The sequence below is a fragment of the Bos mutus genome, chromosome 26 (assembly GCF_027580195.1).
Source record: "Bos mutus isolate GX-2022 chromosome 26, NWIPB_WYAK_1.1, whole genome shotgun sequence".
NCBI classification, from domain to species: Eukaryota; Metazoa; Chordata; class Mammalia; order Artiodactyla; family Bovidae; genus Bos; species Bos mutus.
Window position 1 is genome coordinate 50,698,960 of NC_091642.1, and position 12,278 is coordinate 50,711,237.

General features: G+C 35.9%; 1 pseudogene; it reads left to right on the forward strand.

The window, feature by feature from the left end:
• Window positions 1-773: 773 nt before the first annotated feature.
• On the forward strand, window positions 774-1,709 carry LOC106700831 (olfactory receptor 10AG1-like; annotated as a pseudogene).
• Window positions 1,710-12,278: the final 10,569 nt, after the last annotated feature.

A 12,278-nucleotide genomic window follows, 5' to 3' on the forward strand; every position in this document is an offset into this window, starting at 1 on the left:
CTTTTCAGTTTTAATTTTCATGTGCTGCATCTTAGATATATTATTAGCATGATAATTTTTAAATGAAAGTGACCCCTGACACATCATTAGGTATTTGAGAATAAATATACCAGGCAGAGTTTCAGAAATCATATCATCAGTGTAATTCCTTCAAGTTTGTCATTATTACTTAAACAACCAATAAGTCAAGAACACTGTCAAACATAAGCTGCATCCTTGTAAAAGATAAATGAAAGTTCCTGCTTTATAATGCCTGTTGGCTATGTTGCTTATTTTAGTAGATAAAGGCAGCCAGATTGGTGTCAAATATAGTATGCACACAAGAAGTAAGAGCTATCATTGAAGAATATGGAAGGAAAGGCATGCTTTATGCTTGAGAAAGTTCCAATGGAAGACTTTGGAAATTCCTTAAAAATATGTTACAGAATTTGGTGGTGCCTTACCACTGAGAAAGTGGGATGCAAATATTTCTACTTTAGAATTTTGCTTTTTTATTATAAGTAAAATGGGTAGATTTTGCTCTGAACACAAACAGATTCAAAATGATCACTTTTATTTCAAGTTAAACCTTAAAATGCAACTTATGCTTTTATATTTAGAATTTAGCATACATAGTCTCCATTAGACCACAGTTGTGTTGAGTCCAGGATATAAAATACTAGACATTAATAGAGAATAGAAATCTTATGTATTATTAATGATTCCTCTAAATCCCTTTAATTTATAGAATTACAAAACAAAAAGATAAATGTCTAATTGTACTATTTTCACATATGGAACCTCAAAAATATCTAGCAAATGTGAATCTCACTTCAATGATGGAATTTGTTCTTTTGGGATTTTCTGAAGTTCCCAACTCAAATATTTCTTTTTGTGATGTTTCTGTTTATCTCTGTGATAACTCTGGTGGGAAAGGGCATCATTATTCTCATAAGCAGAAACAGACCAGACTCTCCAGACTCCCATGTATTTTTCCTCAGTAATTTTTCCTTCTTGGAAATCTGTTATGTGTCTGCCACTCTTCCTAGAATGCTCATAAACCTCTGGACTCAGAAAAGACATATTTCTTTGCTTGTTTGTGCAACACAGATGAATTTTGTCCTTATATTTGGAAACATAGAGTGCCTGCTTCTTACAGTGATGACCTATGATCACTATGAGTCCATTTGTAGCCCCCTGCACTATCCTCTGGTCATGAACCACAAGGCCCATGTCCAGCTGGTGGCTGCCTGCTGAGTCACTAGAATTCCAATTCAGGTAGGGCAGACGTGCCAGATTTTCTCTCTGTCCTTTTGTAGGTCCAACCAAATCAATCATTACTTCTGTGACATCCCCCCAGTACTGAAGCTGGCCTGTGGGGACAATATTCTGAACGAGATGTTGGTCTTTACGGTTTCTGTGCTTTTTGTCATGGTCCCTTTTCTGCTGATTCTTGGCTCCTACAGTAGAATCACCTTCACCATCCTGAAGTTGCCATTGGCAACAGGAAGAGCAAAGGCTTTCTCCACCTGCTCATCTCATGTCATGGTTGTGACTTTATTACTTGGATCTGCAATCGTTACATATTTACGACCTAAATCCAGAAATTCTTCAGAACAGACAAATTTCTCTCATTTTTCTATAACACTATCACCCTGATGTTTAACACCCTGATATACACACTGAGAAACAAGGATGTCTTGACAGCCTTGAGAAAACTGCTACCTTAATTTAAAGCATTAGCTGCTTGATTTAAACTCATTTTCTGTTTTCCTATTTAATTTTGCCATTGTATAATCAGAAATAGGTTGCTCTTTCCACATGATTAATAGATATATTATATTCATTCATTCCTGGCCTTATTGTTTTATGCTGGATTTTTAAAATATCAGGATTATATTATGGTGTCTTGCTGATAAGAAACTATGTATTTAGGCGATATTATATTCAGTCCACAAATTTACTGGTGATTTGCAATTTTAAAAGAAAATATAGTATCACTTACTTACCTTTTCCCTTAAAACCATAGATATTTTTGTACTTTCCTGTTCATATAACTATCATGCACTTCCCCCACCCCCCGCCTTTTCATGATGTTTTTAGATAATACAGATGGCAAAAGTTTGGGGGACAGTTGTTAAATATCTATGTGTTTTTAACTTTAGACATTTTACCTTTCAATGACTTCAATTTGATCCTTCTGTAAAGATTAAATATAAAACTGCATAATGACCCTTAAATTTTTGTAGTGTGGCAATGAATTTTTACCCTTTGCTTCTTTCTGAATTCTTCTCTGTAGATATGTTTTATGTAGCCAAATCATGCTACTAGCATCTTGATAATTTGTTAACTTAATTTTTACTAATGCAAAAAATATGAATTCATGTTTGCTGTTCAGAGATATAAGATGTATGGAAATCAATCCTTTTCTGCCCATATAGTGTTAACCATTCTCTAAGATCTCTTGCTTTTTAAAAAAAAAAAAATTCTTTTGGTGATTATATAATTGAAATTAAAATAAAAATGCATTATTTTCCCAAGTCTTCCTGGTTGTAAAGGATTATACTTGATAAGACAGAATCACTATATTAAACTAAAAGAAATTACTATTAAAAAGATCTTGTATTTCTTCAAATGGAAAGAATTGAACTATGGACAGTACACTGGATCATTTTCAGTCAAACTGATTGGGAAGTGATGCAATCTGAGGAAGGTTTTTTTTTTTTTTTTTCTTTTTAAATCTGTCTTTCTCTTATTATATTATGTGTTTAAATTATTTTTCATAAGACCATAATTCATCTATCAGCTAGTTCTCTTCTTTGAGTAGGTATCATGTCATCAAAAAAGAGATCTAAAAGGCACACCAAAATTATAGCAATCATTTCAGAGGAGATAATATGCAGATGACAGTAACAGATGACATCTGTGGCTATTACAAATTACCCATTGAGAATACTAAAGGAAGTAAAATATAAAAGTTGGTTTTGTAGCCATTTTGAAGTCCTCTGTTTCAATATTCTGTTGCTGCACAACAAATTATACCCAAAATTTATGGTTTATAATAATATAATTTGATTGGATCACATGCATTGTCCAGTATTGTGGCAGGGATCAGCTGCATGGTTGTTCTCTTCCATATAGCATTGGCTATCATCACTAAAGAGAATTCATATGGTGACTGATTTTGTTTTCATATCTAAAAAAGCTTCACATAACTATATTGTGTAGTTACAGTGATGCATTACAGAGAAGAAAAACCCAGTTTTCACTTAAATTTCATATTCTAGAGGGACAAACTATTATTAGATAAATAATAAAGTAATTTAGCATAAAATTATAAGATAAATCATATAGTAAAGTGATCCACATTGAACTTGTGATATTAGAATGGTATTTAACTTAGTTTGGGAAATAAGAAGTTAAAGAATGCTTTCAGTAAAGGATGACACTAAAGTAATTTTTAAAAATATATATCTACAGTAGGACTAACAAACAAAATTAAATAAAAATATATTAAAACATGTCCTCCTGTAATTTGAACCAAGGAAAGGGATTTTTCTCTTAGTTTGTATTCAACATTTTAGTAGAGATTCTAGCCTATACAGTGGGGGAAAAAAGAGAGAGAGAGAGAATAAAATGCATATGTGAACATTGTAAAGTGTTAGTCACTCAATCATGTCTGACTCTTTGTGACTCTATTGACTGTATCCTGCAAGGCTCCTCTGTCCATGGAACTCTCCAGGCAAGAATACTGGAGAGGGTAGCCATTTCCTTCTCCAGGAGATCTTCCCAATGGGATCAAGCTTGATTCTCCCACATTGCAGGCAGATTCTTTACCATCTGAGCCACCAGGGTTTTATTAACCTATTTGTTGGAAGAGGTTATATATGAATATGTGGAAAATATTTAATAATCTATAATGAAGTTATTAGACATAATAAATGAATTCAACATGTGTAGTGGATACAGAATCAACAAACACAAATCATTTTCATATGTGTGTGCATGCTAAGTCGCTTCAGTCATGTCCAATTCTCTGTGACCCTATGGACTGTATAGCCTGCCTAGCTCCTCTGTCCATGGAATTCTACAGGCAAGAATACTGGAGAGGGTAGCCATTTCCTTCTCCAGGGGATCCTCCTGATCTAGGGGTGGAACCCACATCTGTTATGTCTCTTGCATTGGCAGGCAGGTTCTTTACCACTAGGACCACCTGGAAAGCCCTTATTTCCACATAGAAAAGCAAAAATAAGTAGACATTGAAAATACTATTTAAATAGGAACTAAGATATGAAAATTTTAAAAGTAATGGAAATGAAAACCTTGCAGGAAGTTTATTTAGTAAACTAGAAAATAATTTGAGAGAAATTTAAAATAAGGAAATAAATGGATTGCAATAACACTTTTATGTACTGGAAAACTCAATATTTAAAAGATGTCACTTTTCCCTAGTATAATTCAATTCAATGATACAGAAATTCCATGAAGTAAAGTAAAATTCCTTTGGTGTATGGGTGGGTGAGGTGATGTACAGGGGAGTGTGTGTGTGACTTAGGCTGATTCTAAATTGTGTATATAAAGACAAGCAATTATCACCAAGGCACTCCTGAAGAACAGTAAAATGAGAGGATTTACTTTACTGGATAGCATGCCTTACTATAATAGTGCAGAATTCAGGCAGTGATTGATAAAGACATCAGCGATATGTGGTAGAGAGCCCAAAACATATCTCCTTCAGGCACACACACTTAAAAAAAAAAAGATAAAACTAGAAGTAACCAGGAGGAAATACATACCATAACAATGGGAGAGATTTGTTTGATGCAGAATTCAATTTGGAAACTATTTAGGTCAGAAGAACAGATCACATCTTTAAAGAACTGGATAAAACATGTATCAAACTAGAATGATTTTCTAATAAAATTATCCCACAAAACAGAAAGTGAACTTTAAAAAAATTTTTTTTAATTTTATTTTTTATTACTTTACAATATTGTATTGGTTTTGCCCTATATCAACATGAATCCGCCACAGGTATACACGTGTTCCCCATCCTGAACCCTCCTCCTTCCTCCCCGTACCACCCCTCTGGGTCGTCCCAGTGCACCAGCCCCAAACATCCAGTATCGTGCATCGATCTTGGACTGGCGACTCATTTCATATATGATAGTATAGATGTTTTGATGCCATTCTCCCAAATCATCCCACCCTCTCCCTCTCCCACAGAGTCCAAAAGACTGTTCTATATATCTGTGTCTCTTTTGCTGTCTCGTATACCGGGTTATTGTTACCATCTTTCTAAATTCCATATATATGCATTAGTATATTGTATTAGTGTTTTTCTTTCTGGCTTACTTCACTCTGTATAATAGGCTCCAGTTTCATCCACCTCATTAGAACTGATTCAAATGTATTCTTTTTAATGGCTGAGTAATACTCCATTGTGTATATGTACCACAGCTTTCTTATCCATTCATCTGCTGATGGTCATCTAGGTTGCTTCCATGTCCTGGCTATTATAAACAGTGCTGCGATGAACGTTGGGGTACACGTGTCTCTTTCCCTTCTGGTTTCCTCAGTGTGTATGCCCAGCAGTGGGATTGCTGGATCATAAGGCAGGTCTATTCCCAGTTTTTTAAGGAATCTCCACACTGTTCTCCATAGTGGCTGTACTAGATTGCATTCCCACTAACAGTGTAAGAGGGTTCCCTTTTCTTCACACCCTCTCCAGCATTTATTGCTTGTAGATTTTTGGATCACAGCCATTCTGACTGGCATGAAATGGTACCTCATAGTGGTTTTGATTTGCATTTCTCTGATAATGAGTGATGTTGAGCATCTTTTCATGTGTTTGTTAGCCATCTGTATGTCTTCTTTGGAGAAATGTCTATTTAGTTCTTTGGCCCATTTTTTGGTTGGGTCATTTATTTTTCTGGAATTGAGCTGTAGGAGTTGCTTATATATTTTTGAGATTAGTTGTTTGTCCGTTGCTTCATTTGCTATTATTTTCTCCCATTCTGAAGGCTGTCTTTTGACCTTGCTTATAGTTTCCTTTGTTGTGCAGAAGCTTTTAAGTTTAATTAGGTCCCATTTGTTTATTTTTGCTTTTATTTCCAATATTCTGGGAGGTGGGCCATAGAGGATCCTGATGTGATATATGTCAGAGAGTGTTTTGCCTATGTTCTCCTCTAGGAGTTTTATAGTTTCTGGTCTTACGCTTAGATCTTTAATCCATTTTGAGTTTATTTTTGTGTATGGTGTTAGAAAGTGTTCTAGTTTCCTTCTTTTACAAGTGGTTGACCAGTTTTCCCAGAACCACTTGTTAAAGAGATTGTCTTTAATCCATTGTATATTCTTGCCTCCTTTGTCTAAGATAAGGTGTCCATAGGTGCATGGATTTATCTCTGGGCTTTCTATTTTGTTCCGTTGATCGATATTTCTGTCTTTGTGCCAGTACCATACTGTCTTGATGACTGTGGCTTTGTAGTAGAGCCTGAAGTCAGGTAGGTTGATTCCTCCAGTTCCATTCTTCTTTCTCAAGATTTCGTTGGCTATTCGAGGCTTTTTGTATCTCCATACAAATTGTGAAATTATTTGTTCTAGCTCTGTGAAGAATACCATTGGTAGCTTGATAGGGATTGCATTGAATCCATAAATTGCTTTGGGTAGTATACTCATTTTCACTATATTGATTCTTCCAATCCATGAACATGGTATATTTCTCCATCTATTAGTGTCCTCTTTGATTTCTTTCACCAGTGTTTTATAGTTTTCTATATATAGGTCTTTAGTTTCTTTAGGTAGGTATATTCCTAAGTATTTTATTCTTTTTGTTGCAATGCTGAATGGAACTGTTTCCTTAATTTCTCGTTCTATTTTCTCATTATTAGTGTATAGGAATGCAAGGGATTTCTGTGTGTTGATTTTATATCCTGAAAATTTACTATATTCATTGATTAGTTCTAGTAATTTTCTGGTGGAGTCTTTAGGGTTTTCATGTAGAGGATCATGTTATCTGCAAACAGTGAGAGCTTTACTTCTTCTTTTCCAATTTGGATTCCTTTTATTTCTTTTTCTGCTCTGATTGCTGTGGCCAAAACTTCCAAAACAATGTTGAATAGTAATGGTGAAAGTGGGCACCCTTGTCTTGTTCCTGACTTTAGGGGAAATGCTTACAATTTTTCACCATTGAAGATAATGTTTGCTGTGAGTTTGTCATATATAGCTTTTATTATGTTGAGGTATGTTCCTTCTATTCTTGCTTTCTGGAGATTTTTTTTTTTTTTTTTTATCATAAATGGATGTTGAATTTTGTCAAAGGCTTTCTCTGCATCTATTGAGATAATCATATGGTTTTTATTTTTCAGTTTGTTAATGTGATGTATTACATTGATTGATTTGTGGATACTGAAGAATCCTTGCATCCCTGGGATAAAGCCCACTTGGTCATGGTGTATGATCTTTTTAATGTGTTGTTGGATTCTGATTGCTAGAATTTTGTTAAGGATTTTTGCATCTATGTTCATCAGTGATATTGGCCTATAGTTTTCTTTTTTTGTGGGGTCTTTGTCAGGTTTTGGTATTAGGGTGATGGTGGCCTCATAGAATGAGTTTGGAAGTTTACCTTCCTCTGCAATTTTCTGGAAGAGTTTGAGTAGGATAGGTGTTAGCTCTTCTCTAAATTTTTGGTAGAATTCAGTTGTGAAGCCATCTGGACCTGGGCTTTTGTTTACTGGAAGATTTCTGATTACACTTTCAATTTCTGTGCTTGTGATGGGTCTGTTAAGATTTTCTATTTCTTCCTGGTTCAGTTTTGGAAAGTTGTACTTTTCTAAGAATTTGTCCATTTCTTACACGTTGTCCATTTTATTGGCATATAATGCTGATAGTAGTCTCTTATGATCCTTTGTATTTCTGTGTTGTCTGTTGTGATCTCTCCATTTTCATTTCTAATTTTATTGATTTGATTTTCTCCCTTTGTTTCTTGATGAGTGTGGCTAATGGTTGGTCAATTTTATTTATCCTTTCGAAGAACCAGCTTTTGGCTTTGTTGATTTTTGCTATGGTCTCTTTTGTTTCTTTTGCATTTATTTCTGCCCTAATTTTTAAGATTTCTTTCCTTCTACTAACCTTGGGGTTCATTTCTTCCTTCTCTAGTTGCTTTAGGTGTAGAGTTAGGTTATTTATTTGACTTTTTTCTTTTTTCTTGAGGTATGCCTGTATTGCTATGAACTTTCCCTGTAGGACTGCTTTTAAAGTGTCCCACAGGTTTTGGGTTGTTTTGTTTTCATTTTCATTTGTTTCTATGCAAATTTTGATTTCTTTTTTGATTTCTTCTGTGATGTGTTGGTTATTCAGCAGCGTGTTGTTCAGCCTCCATATGTTGGAATTTTTAATAGTTTTTCTCCTGTAATTGAGATCTAATCTTACTGCATTGTGGTCAGAAAAGATGCTTGGAATGATTTCAGGTGTTTTTTTGAATTTACCAAGGCTAGATTCATGGCCCAGGATGTGATCTATCCTGGAGAAGGTTCCATGTGCGCTTGAGAAAAAGGTGAAATTCATTGTTTTGGAATGAAATGTCCTATAGATATCAATTAGGTCTAACTGGTCTATTGTATCATTTAAATTTTGTGTTTTCCTTGTTAATTTTCTGTTTAGTTGATTTATCCATAGGTGTGAGTGGGGTATTAAAGTCTCCCACTATTATTGTGTTATTGTTAATTTCCCCTTTTTACTTGTTAGCATTTGTCTTACATATTGTGGTGCTCCTATATTGGGTGCATATATATGTATAATTGTTATATCTTCTTCTTGGATCGATCCTTTGATCATTATGTAGTGATCTTCTTCGTCTCTTTTCACAGCCTTTGTTTTAAAGTCTACTGTACCTGATATGAGTATTGCTACTCCTGCTTTCTTTTGGTCTCTATTTGCATGGAATATCTTTTACCAGCCCTTCACCAGAAAGTGAACTTTAAGAATAAAAACATTGACATAAAACTAAAGGGAAAAATTATATCATAAGCATATTTGCATGTGAGAATGTAAAAGGAAGTTCTTCAAGTAGAAGAAACTAATACAGATTAAAATAATTTGGATCAACACAAAGAATGAACAGATCACATAATGGAAAATAAGATGACCAATATTAACATTTTTAGTATTTTAAAATGTTAATCAAATAATAAATTGCAGTGGAAAACAAACAAAAAAAGGATCATGGTGTTTATAAATGTGGTGTGTGTGTGTGTATATATATATATATGAATAATACTCAGTCATAAGAAAGAAATAATGCCATTTACACTGGCAGGGATAGACCTAGAGATTGTTAAACTGAGTGAAGTGACAGAGAAATAAAAATATCATATCATATCACTTACATATGGGATCTATAAAATTGGTACAAATGAATCTCTTTACAAAGCAGAAATTCTTTGTCATTACCTTTCTTTGGGATTGGAATGAAAACAGACCTTTTCCAGTCCTGTGGCCACTGCTGGGTGCCGGGAGCCGGTGAGGCATTCCACTCATGACAAAGGTCATGAGGAAGGAGGCTCGGCATACGCAAAGGTGGGATCGAGCCTCAGGAGTCCCCCTGGATATTCTCGAGCATCTACCCCCCCAAAACCAGAGTCTGCCTACTTTACTGCTTTGTGCTCTCACCTCTGACTTTACTGGGGGCTGTCCCCCACCACCATCTTGCTCTCTCTGTCAAAGAGTTAACTTACAGCTCCAATTAATAAAAGTTCCTGGGCAATTAGGAGTGTTTAAATCCAAACCCCTCAGATGGCTCTCTAACTCGCCTGACAAGTTTACCCAGACTCCTACAGCTATGCATACGATTGTTTACAGTCTCCCAGCCTCAAGAGGCACGGGAAGCTTAATATATTCAAATAGCTTAGAGCCTCTCAGAGAGTTAGAAACTGTCAGAATAAAACTAGTAAAAGATTTCTTTGATGAGCCAATATTTGTTGCCAAGTTTTCACGTCCCCTGAATCATATCCTTGAATGTGTATTAATTAATATAGTTGGTATGTAGAAAAAATAAGTAGTGGCCTTGGTGTTAGTAACTTTAGACCCTTAAGGTCATAAATTCTTTCCTTTGTTGTAAACCCAATACACATCCGCCCTATAGGAATGCAATTTTATCTTCAGAAGATGGCGCCAAACTTTAAAATAATTACTCTTAGAGAAAATAAGTCTTTGTTGATAAGTCTTTGTCAAGAGTCATAAAATGTTAATAGGCCTTCTGGCCAGAAGATGATGTAAATCACCTAAACCATTTGTATACGATAAATTTGCAGGAAAGAAACCCTGGTTTTTGATAAGGATCAAAAACTGCTGACTTTGCATCCCCTATTATCCTCTATGTGTAACTTAGGGTATATAAGCCCTTGTTGAAAATAAAGCTACAGGCCTTGCTCACCAACGCTTGGTCTCCCTATGTCATTTTTTTCACATTCTGGCTGAAGTCTCCATCTGGAGCACGGATATCCTCTGCAACCATTTATTTGCCTGGGCTTCTAAGACCCACTCAAGAAGGTGTCTAAGGTGGGGCACCTTCCACTTCGAGAGGGCGCCTGTGGCCTCCGTGATCAGAGCTAACCTGGTGTCACGGGTTATATTGATTTTCCACGTAAACCAAGCTACTCAGCTTCTTTTCTCCACTGAATTTTCCTACTGAGCTATCCTCATTCTATTACTCTTATATCTCTAATTAACATATAAATAGTCGCCTAGGCCGTCTCTCCTTCAAATACCCTGCATCAGCTGGGGCTGGACCCCGGCAGGATTCCAGGATGTCTGGCTCTAGGTGAGTGTGAGTGATCACACCATCATGATTATCTGGATTGTGAAGATCTTTTTTGTATAGTGCTTCTGTGTATTCTTGCTACCTCTTCTTAATGTCTTCTGCTTCTGTTAGGTCCATACCATTTCTGTCCTTTACTGAGCCCATCTTTGCATGAAATGTTCCCTTGGTATCTCTAATTTTATTGAAGAGATCTCTAGTCTTTCCCATGCTATTATTTTCCTTTATTTCTTTGCATTGATCACTGAGGAAGGCTTTCTTATCTTTCCTTGCTATTCTTTGGAACTCTGCATTCAAATGGGTATATCTTCCCTTTTCTCCTTTGCTCTTTGCTTCTCGTCTTTTCAAAGCTATTTGTAAGGCCTCCTCAGACAGCCATTTTTTTTTTTTTTGGAATTTCTTTTTCTTGGGGATGGTCTTGATCCCTGGCTCCTGTACAATGTCACAAACCTCCACCCATAGATCATGAGGCACTCTGTCTATCAGATCTAGTCCTTATTATTTCTCACTTCCACTGTAGAGTCATAAGGGATTTTATTTAGGTCATATTTGAATGGTCTAGTGGTTTTCCCCACTTTCTTCAATTTAAGTCTGAATTTGGCAATAATGAGTTCATGATCTGAGCCACAGTTAGCTCCTGGTCTTGTTTTTGCTGAATGTATAGAGCTTCTCCATCTTTGGTTGCAAAGAATATAATCAATCTGATTTCAGTGTTGACCATGTGGTGATGTCCATGTGTAGAGTCTTCTCTTGTGTTGTTGGAAGAGGGTGTTTGCTATGACCCATGGGTTCTCTCGGCAGAACTCTGTTAGCCTTTGTCCTGTTTAATTCTGTAATCCAAGGTCAAATTTGCCTGTTACTCCAGGTGTTTCTTGACTTCCTACTTTTGCATTCCATTCCTCTATAATGAAAAGGACATCTTTTTGGGGTGTTAGTTCTAGAAGGTCTTGTAGGTCTTCATAGAACCATTCAACTTCAGCTTCTTCAGCATTACTGGTAGGGGCACAGACTTGGATTACCATGATATTGAATGATTTGCCTTGGAAACGGACAGATATCATTCTGTCATTTTTGAGATTGCATCCAAGTACTGCATTTTGGACTCTTTTGTTGACCATGATGGCTACTCCGTTTCTTCTAAGGGATTCCTGTCCACAGTAGTAGATATAATGGTCATCTGAGTTAAGTGCACCCATTCCAGTCCATCTTAGTTCACTGATTACTAGAATCTCAATGTTCACTCTTGCCATCTCCTGTTTGACCACTTCCAATTTGCCTTGATTCATGGACCTAACATTCCAGGTTCCTATGCAATATTGCTCTTTAAGCATCAGACCTTGCTTCTATTACCATTCCCATCCACAGCTGGGTGTTGTTTTTGCTTTAACTCCATCCCTTCATTCTTTCTGGAGTTGTTTCTCCACTGATTTCCAGTAGCATATTGGGCACCTACCGACCTGGGGAGTTCATCTTTCAGTGTCCT